General features: G+C 47.2%; 1 protein-coding gene across 1 annotated transcript in view; it reads left to right on the forward strand.

Annotated features, from left to right (window-relative positions):
* The first annotated feature begins 15,027 nt into the window (after nucleotides 1–15,027).
* The window catches only part of PELI1 (pellino E3 ubiquitin protein ligase 1), a 58,711-nt gene continuing 52,893 nt past the window's right edge, over nucleotides 15,028–20,845 (forward strand). The window contains exon 1 of the mRNA XM_056856742.1: nucleotides 15,028–15,032. The gene's annotated coding sequence lies outside the window, so the exon portion shown is untranslated. The remainder of the gene's footprint in view (nucleotides 15,033–20,845) is intronic.

Genomic DNA, 20,845 nt, shown 5'->3' on the forward strand with positions numbered 1-20,845 from the left:
TCCCGATAGGAGGAGATTGCTTGGTTCTCTTAACAATGCAACCCTGGAAAAAAACACCCTTCAAACGATGCCAAAACCGGGGCGGGTGGGGGAATAATATCTGCTCTCTTTTTTTCCTGTTTCCTTTTCACCTCGTACTTTCTCTGAGTAACAGTATGTTCCTATGCCCAGGTTAAGTAGGTGGATTTGTAAATCATGGCAATCACTCAGCCTGAATGCTGAATAGAGATTAAATTAGTTCCTTGGAACCTGCTAGAGATGTAATTTACTCGCAGGCTAATTAGCAAATATCCAAGATCTAGAAGGATATTACCCCCGGAAACATATTTGTAGTCAAGGGGATCTTTATGATGGGGAGGGGAGTACAATTATTCTCGAGAGCAGATCAAAACATTCCATGATTGCACGACTTGTAATGTTTGATGGAGTTTTCTTTCTGTTGGATATTTGGTACGTTGACTTAGAAGAAGAAGAAGTTTTTATATGCTGACTTTCTCTCCTTTTTACGGAGAATCAAACCGGCTTACATCTTCCCTTCCTCCCCCCACAACAGACACTTTGTGCTGAAGGTGGGACTGAGAGAGTTCGGAGAGATCTGTGACTAGCCCAAGGTTGCCCAGCAAGTTTCATGTAGAGGAGTGGGGACTCGAACACGGTTCTCCAGATTAGAGTGTGCCACTTCTAACTGCTACATGGAGAGCCAGCGTGGTGTAGTGGTTAAGAGCAGTGGTTTGGAGCGATGGAGTCTGATCTGGAGAACTGGGTTTGATTCCCCACTCCTCCACATGAGCGGCAGAGGCTAATCTGGTGAACCGGGTTGGTTTCCCCACTCCTACACATGAAGCCAGCTGGGTGAACTTGGGCCAGTCACACTCTCTCAGTCCCACCTACCTAACAGGGTGTCTGTTGTGGGGAGGGGAAGGGAAGGTTATTGTAAGCCGGTTTAATTCTCCCTTAAGTGGCAGAGAAAGTTGGCATATAAAAACCAACTCCTCCTCCTCCTCCTCCTCAATCTCCATGATGGCTCTCATACAGATACCGGTACATTATTCCTTGGGCAGTTTTGCAAAACTTTCTCTTTGTATTGGTTCATATGCACTTTCTCACACATACCTAGGGTTGCCAGGTCCCCCCGGCCACCTGTGGGGGATGGAGGGGTAGGGTTGCAAGATGCAGGTTGGGAAACTCCTGGAGATTTGGAGATGGAGCCTGGGGGGGGGGGGACACACACAAGGATCTCAGTGGGGTACAATGCCCTAGAGCCGTGTTGGCGAACCTATGGCACGGGTGCCACTTCCGGCACGCGTAGCCCTTTCTGCCGGCACGCACGGTTCCTCCAAGCCGCTGGCCTTTCCGGCTCTGCCCCACCCCGGATGGGGGAGGCTGTAGCCCAGGGGTGGGGAACCTCCGACATCATTGGCGGTGGCCCCCGGACTCTCCCACAGAAGCTGCCGCCATTGCCGCCGCTGGAGCGTGCGTGGCCAGCCAGGCGGGTGGGAGAGCGGGGAACAGAAGCCGAGCGCTCACACTCGGCATGGCCGGCGGCTTCTCCGGCGCCCTCTGGGCCTGTGCGGGCGGAGGGGCATGGCTGGTCGGTGGGTGCGAAGGAGGCACCCTCTGCCCCACCCTGCTCGCCTCTCACAAGCCTGCCGCCGCGCCCCACCGAGTGGCAAATCCAAGGCAAAACCTCCCATGCATAAATGGCCTCTTTCTTTTTCTGTCTCCCTCTGTCCTTTTCTTTCTCTCCCTTGCTCCATTTCTTTCTCCCTTTCTCTCTCTTTTTCTTTCTTTCTCTCCCTCCCTTCCTTCCCTTTCCCCCTCCCTTCCCTTCTTTCCTTCCTTCTTTCCCTCCAGCGGCTTCTCCGGCACCCTCTGGGTCTGTGCGGGCGGAGGGGCGTGCAGTCCTATTCCACCTTTGAAGTGCCCACAAGCTATCCTCCAAACACCTTTCCATTTGTCTTGATATGTAGAGAGAAAACACTAAGGAACTAGTTGCCAATCTCCAGGTACTAGCTGGAGATCTGCTATTACAGGTGATCTCCAACCAATAGAGATCAGTTCCCCTGGAAAAAATTGCCACTTTGGCAATTGGACTCTATGGCACTGAAGTCCTTCCCCAAACCCCGCCCTTCTCAGGCGCCACCCCAAAAACCTCCCACTCATGGCGAAGAGGAACTTGGCAACCCTAGCCTCTCCCTCTGGGCCCCCTCTGGGGGTGGTATTCAGGTTAAATTGCCCCATTGGCACTCGACGATAAATAAGTGGGTTTTTGGTTGCAGTTTGGGCACTCGGTCTCTAAAAGGTTCGCCATCACTGTTCTAGGGTCAGTTCAGGCTTGATTTGATCTAGAACCCATTGATTTGGGTTTTTTTTTTGGGGGGGGGACAGTCCACGTTATCCGCAACCCTCTCCTCCAACACCACATTTCAAAGGAATCTACTTTCTGCCTATCAGCTTTCTTCAGTGCTAATTACCAAACATAAATGGCCATTATTATGCTCTTCCAGAGGTGCAAGAGGATCTCCCTCCCTTCTTTCTTTCTTTCTTTCTTTCTTTCTTTCTTTCTTTCTTTCTTTCTTTCTTTCTTTCTTTCTTTCTTTCTTTCTTTCTTGCATCCTTTGCTTTCTTTCTTTCTTTCTTTCTTTCTTTCTTTCTTTCTTTCTTTCTTGCATCCTTTCTTTCTTTCTTTCTTTCTTTCTTTCTTTCTTTCTTTCTTTCTTGCATCCTTTCTTTCTTTCTTTCTTTCTTTCTTTCCATCCTTTGCATTCTTTCTTTCTTGCATCCTTTGCATCCTTTGCATTCTTTCTTTCTTTCTTTCTTTCTTTCTTTCTTTCTTTCTTTCTTTCTTTCTTTCTTTCTTTCTTTCTTTCTTTCTTGCATCCTTTCTTTCTTTCTTTCTTTCTTGCATCCTTTCTTTCTTTCTTTCTTTCTTTCTTTCTTTCTTTCTTTCTTTCTTTCTTTCTTTCTTTCTTTCTTTCTTTCCATCCTTTGCATTCTTTCTTTCTTGCATCCTTTGCATCCTTTGCATTCTTTCTTTCTTTCTTTCTTTCTTTCTTTCTTTCTTTCTTTCTTTCTTTCTTTCTTTCTTTCTTTCTTTCTTTCTTTCTTTCTTTCTTTCTTTCTTTCTTTCTATCCTTTGCATCCTTCCTTTCTTTCTTCCTTCCTTCCTTCCCCTCGAACTACACTTCCCGTGCTCCTCCCGGGGGTGGTGCATTCTTATGAAGTCACCCTTTCTCCCCTCCCACTCCCCTTGTGTGTGTGTGTGTGTTGTGTGTGGTGTGTGTGTGTTGTGTGGCGGAGCGGCTAGGCTGACCCCCAGGGCTGGAGAGGCTCGCTCGCGTTGGAGGCGGCTCTCGCCCTGCTGGATCCCAAAGGGGGAAGGGCTCTAGTCTGCAGCCGCGTTGGTGGGAGCCAGTCGCCTGCACCCACCGGGAATCTATCCTGCTGCCTCTTGTGCCCTGGTGAACGGGGCCCATCCTATTGCATTAATTTAATTTAATTTTTTATTTTATGCCTTGTGTTATCCTGGAGCTGAGCGTTTTCTTTTGCACCCTTTTTTTTTTTTGGTGTGTGTGTGTGTGCAAAGGAGGGAATAGTCTGCGCCTTGCAAACCCCCTTCTTGGAGCCTCCTTCGCCACTCATGCGCTCTGGGTAAGTCGCCCTGGGCTCTCGAGTAGTCCAGGGGGAAGGATTCTCTGGTTTGGTTTATTTTGATGGGGGGGGGGATATTGGCAGAGGAAAGGGGTTGATGGTGATGACGCCGCCTCCGATTTGACTCCGGATCCTGCTCCCCTTCCCTTGTTATCCCCCCCCCCGTCTTCCCTTCTCCATCCAGAATGGCTCCTTTATTTCCTTGGGGTCTCTCTTGGGTTCTTTGTCCTCTTGGCTGCAAGGGGAAATGGAGTTCAGCAGCCTCTCTTTGCTTCGGCAATGGGGTGGTTTAGGGGCTCTGTCGGGGGGTGGGACTTCTGCCTGGGGGTGTGCAAACGAAAAAGCCCCCCCCCCAAAAAAAAACCCCTCTAATTTTGTTTCTTGATTTGCCCAGATCCCAAAATTATGCAGTCTTTCTGGACAGGATTTGAAAAAAAAGAATACATGGCAAAACAGGAATTTGGTTCCTTTGTGTGTCCCCTTGGAGAGTTTTATTCGCCTGCGGGCCAATTTAAATCCCCCCCTCCTTCTAAAGGTCGCCCATCACTCATAGGAAGCGTGACCCCTTTTTATGGTGGGGTATGCCCTTATGAAGTTTTGCTTTGGGCATTTGGGTTCCGGGGTCCTCTTTCTTCTTCTCCCCTCCCCCCTGTAAATAGATGCATCCCCTCTGTAGCAAAACATGTTTGAGAAATGTATGTTTCTCACTTCACTTCCTCAAAGACTGTAAATTGCTTACATAGCGTGGGGGGGATGTATTGCCTAATTTTTTTTTAAAAAAGGGAAATAGAGATGTACAAAGGAGCTGACGTTTTGAGAAGGGGTTTAAAATTAGCACTTGTTTCGGTCTCCCAAAGAGGAGTTCGGGTTCTTTTTTTTAAAAGAATTCTTTTAATCCTATAGTTACGAGCACACGTTTTTGTTTTTAATTCTTACAGTCCTAGGGACCATAAAGCAGCTTTGCTGTCCCCTGGGTTGTTCGCGTTCCCTTTCAAAGGCCGCACATTGGTTTTGGCTGCCAGCCTTTCAATGCAATCTTTGTTACATTTCCTCTCTCTCGCTTCCTACTGACCCAAACTCCAGGATTCTCCGTTCTGCACTGGAGCTGTTCAGCCGTGGGACGAGCTTTGTTTCCATGTTGCGTTTGTAAAATGGGAAGGGAGGGAGTGAAAAGGGAAGGGGGTGGAGAGAGAAAGCTGAGATTCCTGTTCTTATTTTGCATCTCGCCCAGAAGACGAAACAAACAAGTTGGATTTTTTATTTTTTTTTTAGTAGCTCTCCACTCCCTCTGGTTTATATTTGGGGCTTGGTGCGTTCTCGAGCAGAGATCAATTGTGGCACGCTTGTCCTAAATGGCTATCGGTTACCTTACAGTTTGGGGGGCAGGAATGGTTAGCATCCTTCTGACCTGTGGCTGGATTAGAGATGTTCGGTATTCGAGCATATTTAGAGAGGGGGAAATACTGAAAAGGTCATCTTTTGTGGGAAGGGGCCGTGGCTCAGTGGTAGAGCCTCTTCTTGGCGTGCAGAAGGTCCCAGGTTCAATCCCCGGCATCTCCAGTTAAAGGGACCAGGCAAGTAGGTGATGTGAAAGACCCCCTGCCTGAGACCCTGGAGAGCCACTGCCGGTCTGAGCAGGCAATACTGACTTTGATGGACCAAGGGTCTGGTTCAGTATAAGGCAGCTTCATGTGTTCCTGTGTTAACTGTAGTCACATTAGTCTGGCCTAGCAAAATCAAACAAAAAGACTTAAAGATTAACATTTGGGAGGGGCTGTGGCTCAGTGGTAGAGCATCTGCTTGGCATGCAGAAGGTCCCAGGTTCAATCCCTGGCATCTCCCGTTAAAGGGACCAGGCAAGTAGGTGATATGAAAGACCTCTGCCTGAGACCCTGGAGAGCCGCTGCAGGTCTGAGTAGACAATACTGACTTTGATAGACCAAGAGTCTGATTCGGTATAAGGCAGCTTCATGTGTTCAATTCGGCCTGCATTTGCCAAGAAATGCTGTTAATTTTGGACATGACAGGCTAAACAAATATGCAAAGATTGACAATCAGAAATTGATTCTTCTCATGCCCGCTTTTCCATATATAGAAGTGGTTTTGATTCTGTGCGGGATACATGCTTCAGAATGAGCACGTTGGATTTGAGGAGTCCTTTCTTAATGTACCGTGGAGTTGGCAGGGTTGGCAATTTTTAATCCTGGTGACTCATTATGGTGGTATCAACTCCGAGTTTCAGGTTAATGGGTTTCAGGTGAGGGAATCCTCAAACGTTACCCGAAAGGGCTCGGGATTCTTAAACTACTTTTTTTTCTCCCGTCTGTGTAGTTTTTCAGTTTAGGCTGGCCGGGGGGGGGGGGGGCAGAAAGTGGGCCTACTTGTGAACTTGAAATGTGGAGGTACTTTGACATATTCTGGACAAGTAAACAAACGTGTTGCTAGGTGTCGGGTACTATTTGGATTTTAAAGTAAGGGGAACATCACGTATTGTTCTGTTTCTGTATTCGTGCATAGAAATAAGAGTGTGCGCATGAGGTGCTTTTTTGAAAAGTTGTGATCATGTGGATTGGACCGTTTATACGGGGGACAGTTCTGATCCTGTGCTGCAAGGATCCCCAACATGATGCCCTTGAACAGCATGGTACCTGCCAATATGAACCAGCATGGTGTAGTGGTTAAGAGCAGTGGACTCTTAATCTGGAGAACCGGGTGTGATTCCCCACTCCTCCACATGAAGCCTGCTGGGTGACCTTGGGCTAGTCACAGTTCTCTCTGAACTCTCTCAGCCCCACCTACCTCACAAGGTGTTTGTTGGGGGGGAGGGGAGGAAGGCGATTGTACGCTGCTTTGAGCTCCTTACAGGAGAGAAATCAGGGTATAACAACCAACTCATTTTCTTCTTCAATACCTTTCCTGGTGACCCCCCCCCATTTTTTTTTAAAGTATGCTGGACCAAATGGGTCTTTTCCTTAGCAAGGCTTCTGACTGGCCATTGGAGATCTGATTGGCTGTGCAGATTTTTTAAAACATTGCTTTGGTAGCAGCTGCCACCAGGGAACAGGGATGAAGAAGAAGAGTTGGTTTTTATATGCTGACTTTCTCTACCACTTAAAGAAGAATCAAACCGGCTTACAATCACCTTCCCCTCCCCACAACAGACACCCTGGGAGGTAGGTGGGGCTGAGAGAGCTGTGACTAGCCCAAGGTCACCCAGCTGGCTGCATGAGGAGGAGCGGGGAAACCAACCCGGTTCACCAGATTAGTCTCCACCGCTCATGTGGAGGAGTGGGGAATCGAACCCGGTTCTCCAGATCAGAGTCCACCGCTCCAAACCACCGCTCTTAACCACTACATCACGCTGGCTCTCATTGTGTGACTGAAGGTAAGCTGCGGCAACCATTTTCTGGCTGGCTCCACCTCCTGCGGCAGCCAATCTATGGCTTCGCCCATCACACTTTCAAAATCCCAAAGGTGCCCGCAGGCTTGAAAAAAGGTTGGGGACCGGTGCTCTGGTGCCTTCGGCCTCTGTACAGCTAGAGATGTGTGTGAAGATGGTCATTGTATTGTGACAGACATGCTAACATCTGCTCCGGTTTGTAGGTGCAGCTGACCAGGCTCCGACATCAGCACATGTCACTTCTGAATTTGCACATCAAATGGCGCTAAGTTTTTCCCCTCTTTAAAAAAAACCCTGAACAGGGCTTTGACGCTGTGAATTAGGAGAAGACTGAAGTTGCTGTGTAAGCCAGAACTGGGAACGAGAGAGAGTTCTGATAGCAGGTTTGGGGGTTATAGAGGCCAAACTGTACAAGGCAATGAAAGCATAGTGGTGTGTCTCATAAGAACATAACATAAGAAAGACCATGCTGGATCAGACCCAGGCCCATCAAGTCCAGCAGTCTGTTCACACAGTGGCCAACCAGGTGCTTCTAGGAAGCCCACAAACAAGGCGACTGCTGCACTATTATCCTGCCTGTGTTCCTCAGCTCCTGATATAACAGGCATGCTCCTCTGATCCTGGAGATAATAGGTATGCATCGTGTCTAGTATCCATTTTGACTAGTAGGCCATGGATAGTCCTATCCTCCATAAGAACATAAGAAAGCCCATGCTGGATCAGACCAAGGCCCATCAAGTCCAGCAGTATGTTCACATAGTGACCAACCAGGTGCCTCTAGGAAGCCCACAAGCAAGACGACTGCAGCAGCACCATCCTGCCTGTGTACCTCTGCACCTAATATAATAGGCCTGCTCCTCTGATCCTGGAGTGAATAGTGACTAGTAGCCACTTTTACTAGTAGCCATGGATAGTCCTCTCCTCCATGAACATGTCCACTCCCCTCTTAAAGCCTTTCAAGTGGGCAGCCATCACCACATCCTGGGGCAGGGAGTTCCACAATTTAACTACATGTTGTGTGAAGAAATGCTTCCTTTTATCAGTTTTGAATCTCTCGTCCTCCAGCTTCAGCAGATGACCCCACTTTCTAGTATTATGAGAGAGGGAGAAAAGCTTCTCCCTGTCCACTCCATGCCATGCATCATTTTATAGACCTCTATCATGTCTCCCCTTAACCGCCTTCTTTCCAGGCTAGACAGCCCTAAGTATGCTTCTCCCTTGTCGTCACGAGTCGGAGGGTGCCGGCTTCAGTTCCTTGATCTGACGGAAGTTCAGAAAAACTTCACTCTGACATGAGAAACAAGATGCAGAATTCTGCCTTGGGCCGTCTCCAAGTAGAAGAAGAGGAGTTGAAGAGTTGGTTTTTGTACCCCGCTTTCCTCTACCTTTAAGGAGTCTCAAAGCGGCTTACAATCTCCTTCCCTTTCCTCTCCCTACAACAGACCCCTTGTGAGGTAGGTGAGGCTGAGAGAGTTTGGAGAGAACTGTGACTAGCCCAGGGTCACAAATAATGTTATGGAGTAGGGCCAGAATAAAAGCATTACATCGGGTATTCCAAAAGAAAGAATTATGGGGAAGCTGCAAAGATGGACTATGCATATGGTGTGCATGTTTGTTTTCGTTTGTTTAATTTTTTATTTTCCAAACATAAAACAGCACATACAACATGCAATGCACATTCCTTTACATAATCAATACTCCATGCCTTCAACAAGATCTTCATCTAATACCCCATGGAATGGGACTAAATCATTCTGTGCTGTCCAGCACTAATACTTAAATCTTAAGAGTAAATGAATCCTAACCCCCAAAAAAGGAATATGTAGAATTGTACTCTAACCTTCATACAAACTAGCTACATTACAAAACTTGAGTAATGTTATCTTATACTTGTATCTTTTACTGAGCCGCTCAGCCATTATATCTAAAAAAAATAAATAACACTGAATATTTGTTATAGTTGAATCTAACAAGAGTGTACCTGTGCATGTGTGTGTGTTAAGTGCCGTCAAGTCGCTTCCGACTCATGGTGACCCTATGAATCAGTGTCCTCCAAAATGTTCTATCGTTAACAGCCTTGCTCAGATGAGGGCTGAGGCTTCCTTTATTGAGTCAATCCATCTCTTGTTTGGTCTTCCTCTTTTCCTGCTGCCTTCCACTTTTCCTAGCATGACTGTCTTTTCTAATACCTATTCATATATGCCCTTTTTTTAAAAAAAGCCTTTTTTCATTAGTCTAAATGTATTAAATTGCTTATCATGGTGTACACATTTGTTGAGTGCAAATTGGAGGTGTTCTTCTCAAGAAATCAGGAGACCCCCCCTCCCCATACACACACTCCCATCTTTCTGGCAGTCTTTATACTATTCTACTCTTCATCTCCACCCGAAGGCCATGGAGTGATAATCTTTGTATTGTGTTCAGTACAAAGTCCTTTCCTCTTCCTCTCTCTCTTTCAAAAAGCGGTTGAGAGGAGGTAGTGGGGAGTGGGTCTTTGCATCCTAACCCCCCCCCAAAAAAACTATGTGACTAAGGAATTAAATGTGCAAAGATCCCCCCTCCTTCCACAGTCTACATTTCCCAGAACAGTGGAAAAATACGCAGGGTCCCCGAGGAGAACAGATCTCTGTGTACAGAATTGATTGATTGATTTAGAAAACGTCTATTCTATCTTTCCAGGGAACCGCACTGAGACGGGATGTACAACATGAAATCCAGGGAAAACACAAAGCTTTAAAAGTTAGGGCTTCCAATCGCAGAATTCTCCTGGAAAAAATTGTGGTTTTGGAGCATGAACTTCATAACATGATACCCCCAGTGAGATCACTCCTTGCCCCAGACCCCTTCCTTTCCCTGCTCCGTCCCCCAGATCTCTAGGAATTTCCAAACCCAGTGCTGGCAACCCTGTAAAAAGTTATTAATTAAAATCCAGATTTTTTTTTAAAGCCAGCACATTAAAGCATAATTATCCATGCTGTTAGCTGCTCAATCTAGCTTGACGTAACCGTTTTCAGACTAAAGGCACATTATCAAATGGTGTTAAAAGAGGTGTCCCTTCATTAAAAGCCTGAGTGAACAGAAATGTTCTGGCCTGGTACCTAAAAGGGAGCTCTGTAGGTGCCGGGCAAGCCTCAGGGGGCAAGGCATTCCCTAGGCGAGGTGCCAGTACTGAAAAAGCCCTGTCTCTGGTTGCTACCCACCTCACCTCTGAAGGGCTTCTGAAATAGATCTTAGCTGGTGGGCTTTGTGATTATTATGCCAGTAGGTAAGGATGGCCCTGACCTGGATAGCCCAGGCTAGCCCGCTCTCATTAGCTCTTGGAAGCTAAGCGGGGTCGGTCGGCCCTGGTTGGAACTTGGATGGGAGACCACCAAGGAAGCCCCGGGTTGCTACGCTGAGGCAGGCAATGGCAAACCTCCTCTGCCCTGACCTGGATGGCCCAGACTAACCCAATCTCATCACATCTTGGAAGCTAAGAGGGTTGGCTCTGGTTAGTACTTGGATGGGAGACCACCAAGGAAGTCTGATTGCTATGCAGTGGCTGGCAATGGCAAAGTACCTCTGTTTGTCTCTTGCCTTTAAAATCTTACGGGGTCACCATAAGTCGGATGCGACTTGATGACACTTTCCCCCACCAGGTAAGGGGGGGGGGGAGATTAGCAGATCTGCTCCACACTGTTCTTCCAACTCAGAAAAGTACAAGACTTTTAGCGATCATGGTATTTCTCCTGTGTTTTGCATCCATGATGCATAGGAGGCCTCATGCTCTTTCAATTAATTTGCTTTACCAAGGCAACTCTTCTATATCCCGTTAACCTGCTTCTGGACTTTGCTTGTATTAACAAAACGCTGTACATTGATTTTGCAGTTTCAAAGATAAAAGAACCGTTTAGAGAAAGCTTTCCATTCTGAAATTCAGGAGGCTTCCTGAACAGCGCTACGTGCTAATAGGCGATCATAACGATCAAATTGTATATCTTACGGTTTAGCAGAGGCCTTTTTATAGAACCTAGGGTAATTCAGAACTCTTTCCCATATCGGTCACAAGCCTTTTGCGCTGTAACGTTCTGTTTGGTTATAGCCACTGAGAACAAAGGGCAATTTGGGAAATTACTGTATTTCCTTGTGTTCTTTGTGCGCTCACACAAGGCCGACCAAGATCGTTCACTTGAATGCTAGAGGGAGGGGCCGTGACTCAGTGGTAGAGCCTCTGCTTGGCATGCAGAAGGTCCCAGGTTCAAGCCCCGGCATCTCCAGTTAAAGCAGGGGTGGGGAACCTTTTTTCCTTCAAGGGCCATTTGGATATTTATAACATCATTCGCGGGCTATACAAAATTATCAACTTGAAAATTAGCCAACCAATGGCCCTGGTGGGAAAGGGTTAACACAGTTTCTCGGCCGGTCCTAGCAGCTCCATAGCTAACGACTCTTCTGCAAGGGGGGAAAAGGGTTGCTTTTCTCAGCAAAACAAACTCACACCTGCCTTGAATAGAAGCTATTCCTGTCCCCAGGAGGGTGCAGGTCATCAGTCTTAGATCCTTCTGAGCTAGAGATCTGCCAGGACCCACGAAGGGCCAGACAAAATTATTTCGGGGGCCTTAAACGGCCCCCGGGCCTGACGTTCCCCACCCCTGAGTTAAAGGGACCAGGCAAGTAGGTGTCGTGAAAGACCTCTGCCTGCATAAGGTCCCAGGTTCAATCCCCGGCATCCCCAGTTAAAGGGACCAGGCAAGTAGGTGATGTGAAAGACCTCTGCCGGGAGAGCTGCTGCCCGTCTGAGAAGACAATACTGACTTTGATGGACCAAGGGTCTGATTCGGTATAAGGCCGCTTCATGCGTTCCTTTCATGTGTTCCTTAGACCTGCAATCCTGTACACAGACCTAAACTGCCGTTGTCTTATTGAACTCGGTGAAGATTTGATCCGCCCAACTGCATGCAAGATCTCAGCGCAATCGATCAGAACTTCCTAGAAATCAGAGGACAGTTGTTAATGAACTCCCTAGTGTTTTCCCCAGGAACTAAAGTAGGGCTGGGGTAAAAGACCCCCACTGCTTGTTTTGTGAGCCCCCGGGGGCTTTCAGGTTGTATCTTTTGCCACAGCTTTCTAGGCCATGGGGCAAAGGACAGTTCACCTGAGCCTGGCCTTTGGGCCCGGGAGGGCGGGGTAAAAGTGGAATAAAATAAAATTCGTCAACTCCAGGGCCTGTAAACCAGAGTTTGTGGTAAGCTACTCCATGAAATAAAAATCTCACAACCTGTGGTTACACCTAAAGCAAGTGTTTGGCCTGCATTTCATGTTGTTGCTCTTTTGTGTAGGGTGGCCAGTAAGTCCCTGGCAACTGCTGGAGGGGTGGGGTGAGGACTTGCTGGCAGTGAAGAGAGGCCCAGCTCGCCACCGCCGTGATGTCACTTCTGGGGCACACAAGAAGTGACGTCACCACATTGCCAGGGACGCTCTGCTATTTGGGCGAAAACTCTACGGTAGGTAGGATGCGCCCCGGGAACCTTAGTTTTGTTGGTTTTACTCCTAAGTCTCTCTGAAGGTGCCACCATGATGGTGGGTAATATCGACAGTTGTCTGAACACGCAAGTTGTATGTGGTGCCTCCAAGCTTCTGGGTTGGCTTGCCTGAGTAGACCTTGATGGACCCATGGTCTGATTCAGTATAAGGTGGCTTCATGTGCGTTCCCAGCAGGGGCTAGTGAGTATTTTGACAGAAAAGGTGCAGAAAAGAGCAACCAAAATGATCGGGGGGCTAGAGAAAGTGCCCTATGAGGAGCGGTTGAAACGCTTGGGGCTGTTTAGCTTGGGAAGAAGGCAATTGAAGGGAGACATGATAGAGGTCTATAAGCTTATGCATGGTGTGGAGAGAGTGGACAGGGAGAAGCTTTTCTCTCTCTCTCGTAACACCAAAATGCGGGGTCATCTGCTGAAGCTGGAGGGTGAGAGATTCAAAACCGATAAAAGGAAGTATTTCTTCACACAACACATAGTTAAAATGTGGAACTCCCTGCCCCAGGATCTGGTGTTGGCTGCCAACTTGGAAGGCTTTAAGAGGGGAGTGGGCATGTTCATGGAGGAGAGGGCTATCCATGACTACTGGTCCAAATGGATGCAAGTCATGATGCATACCTGTTCTCTCCAAGATCAGAGGAGCATGCCGAATATATTATGTGCTGTGGATCACAGGCCGGATGGTGCTGCTGCCGTTGTCTTGTTTGTGGGCTTCCTAGAGGCACCTGGTTGGCCACTGTGTGAACAGACTGATTGGACTTGATGGGCCTTGGTCTGATCCAGAAGGGTTCTTCGTATGTTCTTACTAGCCCACCAGAATTTATAATTGTCACTGATTCGTCTTATCTTCTCCTCTTGTGTTGTGTTTGCAGAAGGCATTGGTAGAGCCTTTTCAGTTGGCCGCCACTGTCTTAGCGGATGAAGGATCTTTATGCACGGTGTAGATTGGGGAGGGGTGCATGTTGCTAAACCGCAGGATAACAGATTTGTGGAGCCTTGGCCCTAGCATCAATTCCATCATAATGAGGTGGTCCTTACTATGCTGGCTTACAATGCTTGGGCTGAAGAGAGGTACTTTTTCTGATGGGTCCCTCTTCATCCAGAAAAACAGTTTCATTCAGTTTTGTTGAATGAGCTACTGATACCACTTTCTAGGGATAAATGCAGGCGTAAATTTCCTCCCCACTTCAAATTGCATTTTAATGCAGAATAGCCTTGAAACAAAGCGCCTTGGTTCTAATTGAAATGCGTATTGAAAAATCAAATGTGCATTTAAATCATTGATTTAAAAAAAAAAATCATCCGAATGCAATAAATTATGATTTTAAGAATACTTACATATTGTTTATTCTGCAAAAGAAGCTGGAATGGGAAAAAATATTTAAACTTGTAACATTTTTCTGGCTTTGCCTACAAGAAAGGTGTGAATAGAAAAATATTAAATATTAACAGTTACGTTCTCAGTAGTCATTTGCCACTACCCCAGAGTAATTCAAGAATCAGCCAGAATAATCATATCCATTCTTGAACCAGGAGCGGAGATCGCTAAACCGCACTTCCATGTTTTCAGTGGTTCAAATAAAACTGGAGCATGGGTTTTGTAGTATTCTAAGCTAGCAAGTGAAATATGTTATTGGAATTGGTTCTTTCTCGTTCTTCCCACTTCTCAACATATCTCATAGGTCTTCCTTTGGGAATTTCCTTAGTTCTTCACCGTATGTTCACAATATCCAGCATCCCCTCTCCAAACCTAACAATACTGGATGCCCATAACCATGACCATACCATGCTGGAGCCAGCTTGGTGTAATGGTTAAGATCGGTGGTTTGGAGCGATGGACTCTAATCTGGAGAACCGGGTTTGATTGCCCACTCCTCCACATGAGCGGCGGAGGCTAATCTGGAGAACCAGGTTGGTTTCCCCACTCCTCCCCATGAAGCCAGCTGGGTGACCTTGGGCTAGTCACAGCTCTTTTAGAGCTCTCTCAGCCCCACCTGCCTCACAGGGTGTCTGTTGTGGGGAGGGGAAGGGAAGATGATTGGAAGGTGGTTTGATTCTTCCTTAAGTGGTAGAGAAAGTCGGCATAGAAAAACCAACCCTTCTTCTTCATAACTTGAACAATATTGAAAGAACTATGCTTATGATAAAATCTGCCACCATATACTTCTTTGTGAATGGAGTGCTTAAGCCTTGAATCTTTTTTTACAGAAGGTTGGCATGCAGGAAGTATGTCACCTGTGTGCAGAAAAGTAGCACCTGCCTCGTTATCCAATGCCCAAAGTACACCCAACGTGTACCAGAGAAGCAGCCTATCTTGTCTGTTCAAAATGTGCATCCATTAATCTCTAAACTCACAACTGCCCTGACAAAACCGTCCCAGGAAATGACAGTCAAATGCCGACGTTAGAATGAGGTGAAGCAATGTTAAATGCTGCTGAAGCTATTTCCATGAGGGGAAATTGAGCGTATTTCCACCTGACCTAGAGTCTGGTTCCTTTCAGCTTATTTTTTTGAGCCGAATATATTTGTACGTCGCCTGCTGCTACCAGAGTCATGACAGAAAAGGGTATCTAGCATCCTTGGTGTGATGGGCACTTGAAACGGGCACAGAATATACAATTCAGATAACTTGAAGTTATACATTCAGTCTTAACCTTGTCACCGGAGTTAGGATAAGAACTGTTCAAGCGCCCAATTAAGTTGGGCAGGATTTCTCAGTCACTGTAGGTGCCACTTGGGGAGGGCCTGTGGCTCAGTGGTAGAGCATCTGGCATGCAGAAGGTCCCAGGTTCAATCCCCGGCATCTCCAGTTAAAGCACTGGTTCCCAACCAGGGGTCCATGGACCCCCAGGGGTCGGCGAGAACTAAATTAAGGTCCACGAAACAAAGTTATAAACCCATAATAAATTAATATTTTCAATTAAAAGTTCTCTATTATAAAAATATATATTCAAATATTATTCTAAGTTTAATGTTTAACTAACAGCTATGGTTAAAGTTTATTTTCAAATTCTCAGAATTTTTATTTTGAACCTTGGGGTCCCTGTACCGAACAAAAAAGTCTTAGTGGTCCCTGGTCAAAAAAAGGTTGGGAACCACTGAGTTAAAGAGACTAGGCAAGGAGGTGTTGTGAAAGACCTCCGCCTGAGACTCTGGAGAGCTGCTGCCAGTCTGTGTAAACAATACTGACCTTGATGGACCAAAAGGTCCAATTCAGTATAAGACTGTTTTCATGTGTGTTTTCATGTTTTCATGTGTGTTCATTCACCACTCTGATTGCTTGGTACATGCGTTCCTCCTGGAGAGCCAGCATGGTGTAGTGGTTAAGAGCGGTGGTTTGGAGCGGTGGATTCTGATCTGGAGAACCAGGTTTGATCGCTCACTCCTCCACATGAGCTGCAGAGGCTAATCTGGTGAACCAGGTTTGTTTCCTTACTCCTCCACATGACACCCAAACTCTAAGAAGAACATAAGAAAGGCCCTGCTGGATCGGACCAAGGCCCATCAAGTCCAGCAGTCTGGCCACTGTGTGAACAACCAGGGGACTCTAGGAAGCCCACAAGCAAGACGACTGCAGCAGCATTGTCCTGCCTGTGTTCCACAGCACCTAACAGGCGTGCTCCTCTGATCTTGGAGAGAACAGGTATGCATCATGACTAGTGACCATTTTGACTAGTAGCCATAGTTAGCCCTCCAGGAACATGTCCACTCCCTCTTAAAGCCTTCCAAGTTGGCAGCCATCACCACATCTTGGGGCAGGCAGTTCCACTATTTAACTATGCGTTGGGTGAAGAAAGACTTCCTTTTATCTGTTTTGAATCTCTCACCCTCCAGCTTCAGCAGATGACCCCACATTCTGGCATTATGAAAGAGGGAGAAAAGCTCATCCTTGTCCACTTTCTCTTTGGTCACCCTTCAAGTTTTTTCCCCAGTCCCACTAGGCACAACCCATCACACCGGAACCCAGAATAAAACCCTTTTTTCCCAGCAGCTCCGAGTCTCCTCCCTTAAGCTCTGCCCACTCCCCGTATGTCCCTCTCACATACAGTCCATGACAGACATTATCCCTTAGTCCATCATAGGAGGCTTCTGCTGAGCCAGACTATTGGTCCGTCAAGGTTATTATTGTCTTCTCCGGTTGACAGAGACACTCCAGGGTCTCAGGCTGGGGCCTTTCAGACCACCTGTTACCTGATCTTTTTTTAACTGGAGATGCCGGGGACTGACCCTGGGGCCTTTTGCAAGCACAACAGATGCTCTGCCTCTGAGCCATGGCCCCAAGGTCTTCTGTATTGTCAGTTAGAGAGTCAAAACAGATAAAAGGAAGTCTTTCTTCACACAACGCATAGTTAAATTGTGGAACTCCCTACCCCAGGATGTGGTGATGGAAGCCAACTTGGAAGGCTTTAAGAGGGGAGTGGACATGTTCATGGAAGAGAGGGCTATCCATAGCTACTAATCCAAATGGATGTGAGTCATGATGCATACCTGTTCTCTCCAAGATCAGAGGAGCATGCTGGACTTGATGGGCCTTGGTCTGATCTAGCAGAGCCTTTCTTATGTTCTTATAGAGGATAGAGCTATCCATGGCTACTAGTCCAGATGGGTACTAGTCATGATGCATACCTATACTCTCCAGGATCAGAGGAGCATGCCTATTCTATTGGGTGCTGTGGGACACAGGCAGGACAATGCTGCTGCTGTCAATTTGTTTGTGGGCTTCCTAGAGGCACCTGGTTGGCCACTGTGTGAACAGACTGCTGGACTTGATGGGCCTTGGTCTGATCCACAGGGCTCTTCTTATGTGTATGAAAACATAGTTGTCACACCAGTGTTCATATTCCACTGATCAGAAGAGGTGGTAGGACTTTGCTCAGTTGCGTAAGTACAAACTGAGCTGAGAGAAGCCCATTATTTCTCCCATCAACTGACTATGGTCTGGGAACCATAGATATTAATACTGGGCTGCCAGCTTCCTGTTCCTTCTGCTTCAACAGATATAATGAGAATTGTATGTTCTCTATGGATTGTGAATACAGAAGAACGTGTCTGGATGGCTGCTCCACCGAATTAGATTTTGATGTGTTGTTTTAGCAAAAAACAAATAAAGAGGGGAAACGGGAGAAGTTTTTTCTCCCCCCTTCCTTTCCCATGCTGGTGCAGATAAAATAGCCCCTTCCTTACTGCGGGCAAGGTTTCGGAAGTAGGGTTGCCAGCTCTGGATTAGGAAATATTTGGATATTTTGGGGGTGGAGCCTGGGGAGGGCGGGGTTTGGGGGAGAAGGGACCTTAGCAGGGCATAATGCCATAGAATCCACCCTCCAAAGCAGCCATTTTCTCCCGGGAACTGATCTTGGTCATCTGGAGATCAACTGTAATAGCGGGAGATCTCCAGCTGTTACCTGGAGGATGGTGACCCTAGTCGGAACTGGTTCCATGAAAGGGCCGTGAAGATGTTCTGGGGAAACAAGTGGCACAGTTGAAAGAACCCTGTGCGTTTACTCCAGAGAAGAGAAGACTGAAGGAAGGCAGAATTGTGTTCTTCAAATGCCCAAAGGGAGCTGTCCCTCAGAAGAGGGTGATGACTTCTTCTCTCGTTGCATCGGAGGGCAAAACGAGGAGTGTGATGGGATTAAGCTACAGCGGAAGGTAGCTTTTGGTTGAAGACCAGACAAAACCTCCTAATGGTCAGAAGGGTTCGACAAGGGAACTGTTGGGTAGAGAAAGTCGGCATATAAAAACCAACTCTTCTTCGTCTCCTTCTCCTCCTCCTCCTCTTCCTTGATTGCCTCAGGTTACCTGAGATGCGGCTCTAGGTTCGGACACTCATCTGTCCATCTAGTAACTTGCGCACTTCACCGAACTGCCTTCCTCACTTGGATAGTGATATCTTCCGTGCTAGATTCGAGTCCAGCAGCACCTTAGAGACCAACTAGATTTTCGGGGTTTAAGCGCTCGAGAGTCCAAGCGCCCTTTGTCTGACGAAGAGAGCTTTGGCTCTTGAAAGCTTGTACCCCGAAAATCTTGTTGGTTCCTAAGGTGCCTCTGGACTCGAGTCCATCTCCTCTACTTAAGACCAACGCGACTGCCCTCTGAAACTATCTTCCGGATGTATGAAGCTATTTCAAGTTTGCCTAGTCCTGGAGACAAATGTTCGTGTTGCTTCAGTGAAGGGCATCGCTGATCAAATACGGGTTGGGATGCCAACCTCCAGGTAGTAGCTGGCGATCTGCTATTACAACTGATCTCCAGCTGATAGAGATCAGTTCACCTGGAGAAAATGGCCGCTTGGCCATTGGAGTCTATGGAATTGAAGTCCCTCCCCTTCCCAAACCCTGCCCTCCTTGGGCTCCACCCCCAAAACCTCCCACCGGTGGCGAAGAGGGACCTGACAGCCCTAAATACGGGCTAGGTACTATCGAAATTAGCATGTAGCTAAACTAAATGTTTTGGTACGTGGGGGGAGGGGGGGAAGAAAGATCCAAAATGGATCACATATGTAGGCTTCTAATGTAATTCGCTTCGTTTCAAAGAGAGGCATAGTTCAGGCCCCTTCTGTAACGTACCACTTGGGACATGTTACTAATCCTAAAAATATGTCGGTTCCTCGGTTTCCCACCATCTGCTGTAAACTTTGCTCCACCTTCCGTTTTTGGCTTTAGCCTGTGTGTGCATCTTCCCCCCTCCCCAACCCCAAGGAATGTAGAAGCCTGGGAGAAGACCGATGGAGCTACCAATGAACGTCTCTGAGGCCACAACTCTTGTGTTTCAGAGGACTATGAGCAAGGACTTAAAGCTGGCCTACTTGGAAAGCACATAAGAGATTGAGGGTTATATTTTGCAGCACAGAGGTCTTCCGCATCACCAACTGCTTGGTCCTTTTAACTGGAGATGCCAGGGATTGAACTTGGGATCTTCTGCATGCCAAGCAGATGCTCTACCTCTGAACCCCTGCCCTTCCCCAAGAATCAAGATAAAAAGGAAGATCATACCAGAAACACTAAGGAAGTCCCTTGAGGGCAGGCTTGCCTACTCAGACCGGCAGCAGCTCTCCAGGGTCTCAGGCTGAGGTCTTTCACATCACCTACTGCCTGGTCCTTTTTAACTGGAGATGCCGGGGGATTGAACCTGGGACCTTCTGCATGAAAAGTAGATGCTCAGCCACTGAGCCACAGCCCCCTGTATGTCAGCTGTTTCTGTCCCCCATCAGCTTCCACTGGGTTCCTTTCCAGCATGGTGTAGTAGTTAAGAGCAGTGGACTCTAATCTGGAGAACCGGGTTTGATTTCCCCACTGCTACACATGAAGCTAGCTGGGTGACCTTGGGCTAGTCACAGTTCTCTCAGAACTCTCTCAGCCCCATCTACCTCACAAGGTGTCTGTTGTGGGGAGAGGAAGGGAAGGCGATTTGTAAGCCAGTTTGATTCTTCCCTATGTGGTAGAGAAAATCAACATATTAAAAACCAACTCCTTTTCCTCCTCCTCCTCCTCCTCCCTTTTCCTCTTCTTCTTCCTTGCCACCCAAAAAAAAACCGTGGCACCCTGTTTTCCTAAGTTTCCTTGCATCTGCTACGCCCAAGCCCTCTTTGTGCTAGAAGGGAAAATGAATGGCTTCCTTCACCCATTTTCTAGCTTGTGCAATCCATAGGGTTGCCAGCTCCAGGTTGGGAAATACCTGGAGATTTTGGAGGTGGAGACAGAAGAGGGTGGGGTTTGGAGAGGGGAGGGACTTCAATGCCATAGAGTCCAATTGCCAAAGCGGCCATTTTCTCCAGGGAAACTGATTTCTGTTGGCTATCAGAGATCAGTAATAATAGTGGGAAATCTCCAGCCACCACCTGGAGACTGGCAACCCTAGCGATCCACAACAAACAGCTAAATTGTGCTTTACCTATATGTCATCAATAAAGACAGAAAACACTTTGCAGGATGGATATATATATATATATATGGAGACCAAGCCCTATGAGGAAAGGCTGAGGGAGTTGGGAATGTTTAGTCTGGAGAAGAGGAGGTTAAGGGGGGACAGGATTGCTCTCTTGAAGTATTTGAAGGGCTGTCGCTTAGAAGTGGGCAGGGAGCTGTTCCTGTTGTCTGCAGAGGATAGGACTCACAAGAATGGGTTTAAATTGCGGGTGGAAACATACTGGTTGGATATTAGAGGAAAATTTTTTATATTAAGAGTTGTTTTGTTCAGCAGTGGAATCGGCTGCCTCGGGAGGTGGGTGAGCTCCCCCTCACCGGCAGTCTTCAAGCAGCGGCTGGACAAATACTTGTCA

This window comes from Euleptes europaea, chromosome 10 (genome assembly GCF_029931775.1).
Source record: "Euleptes europaea isolate rEulEur1 chromosome 10, rEulEur1.hap1, whole genome shotgun sequence".
NCBI classification, from domain to species: domain Eukaryota; kingdom Metazoa; phylum Chordata; class Lepidosauria; order Squamata; family Sphaerodactylidae; genus Euleptes; species Euleptes europaea.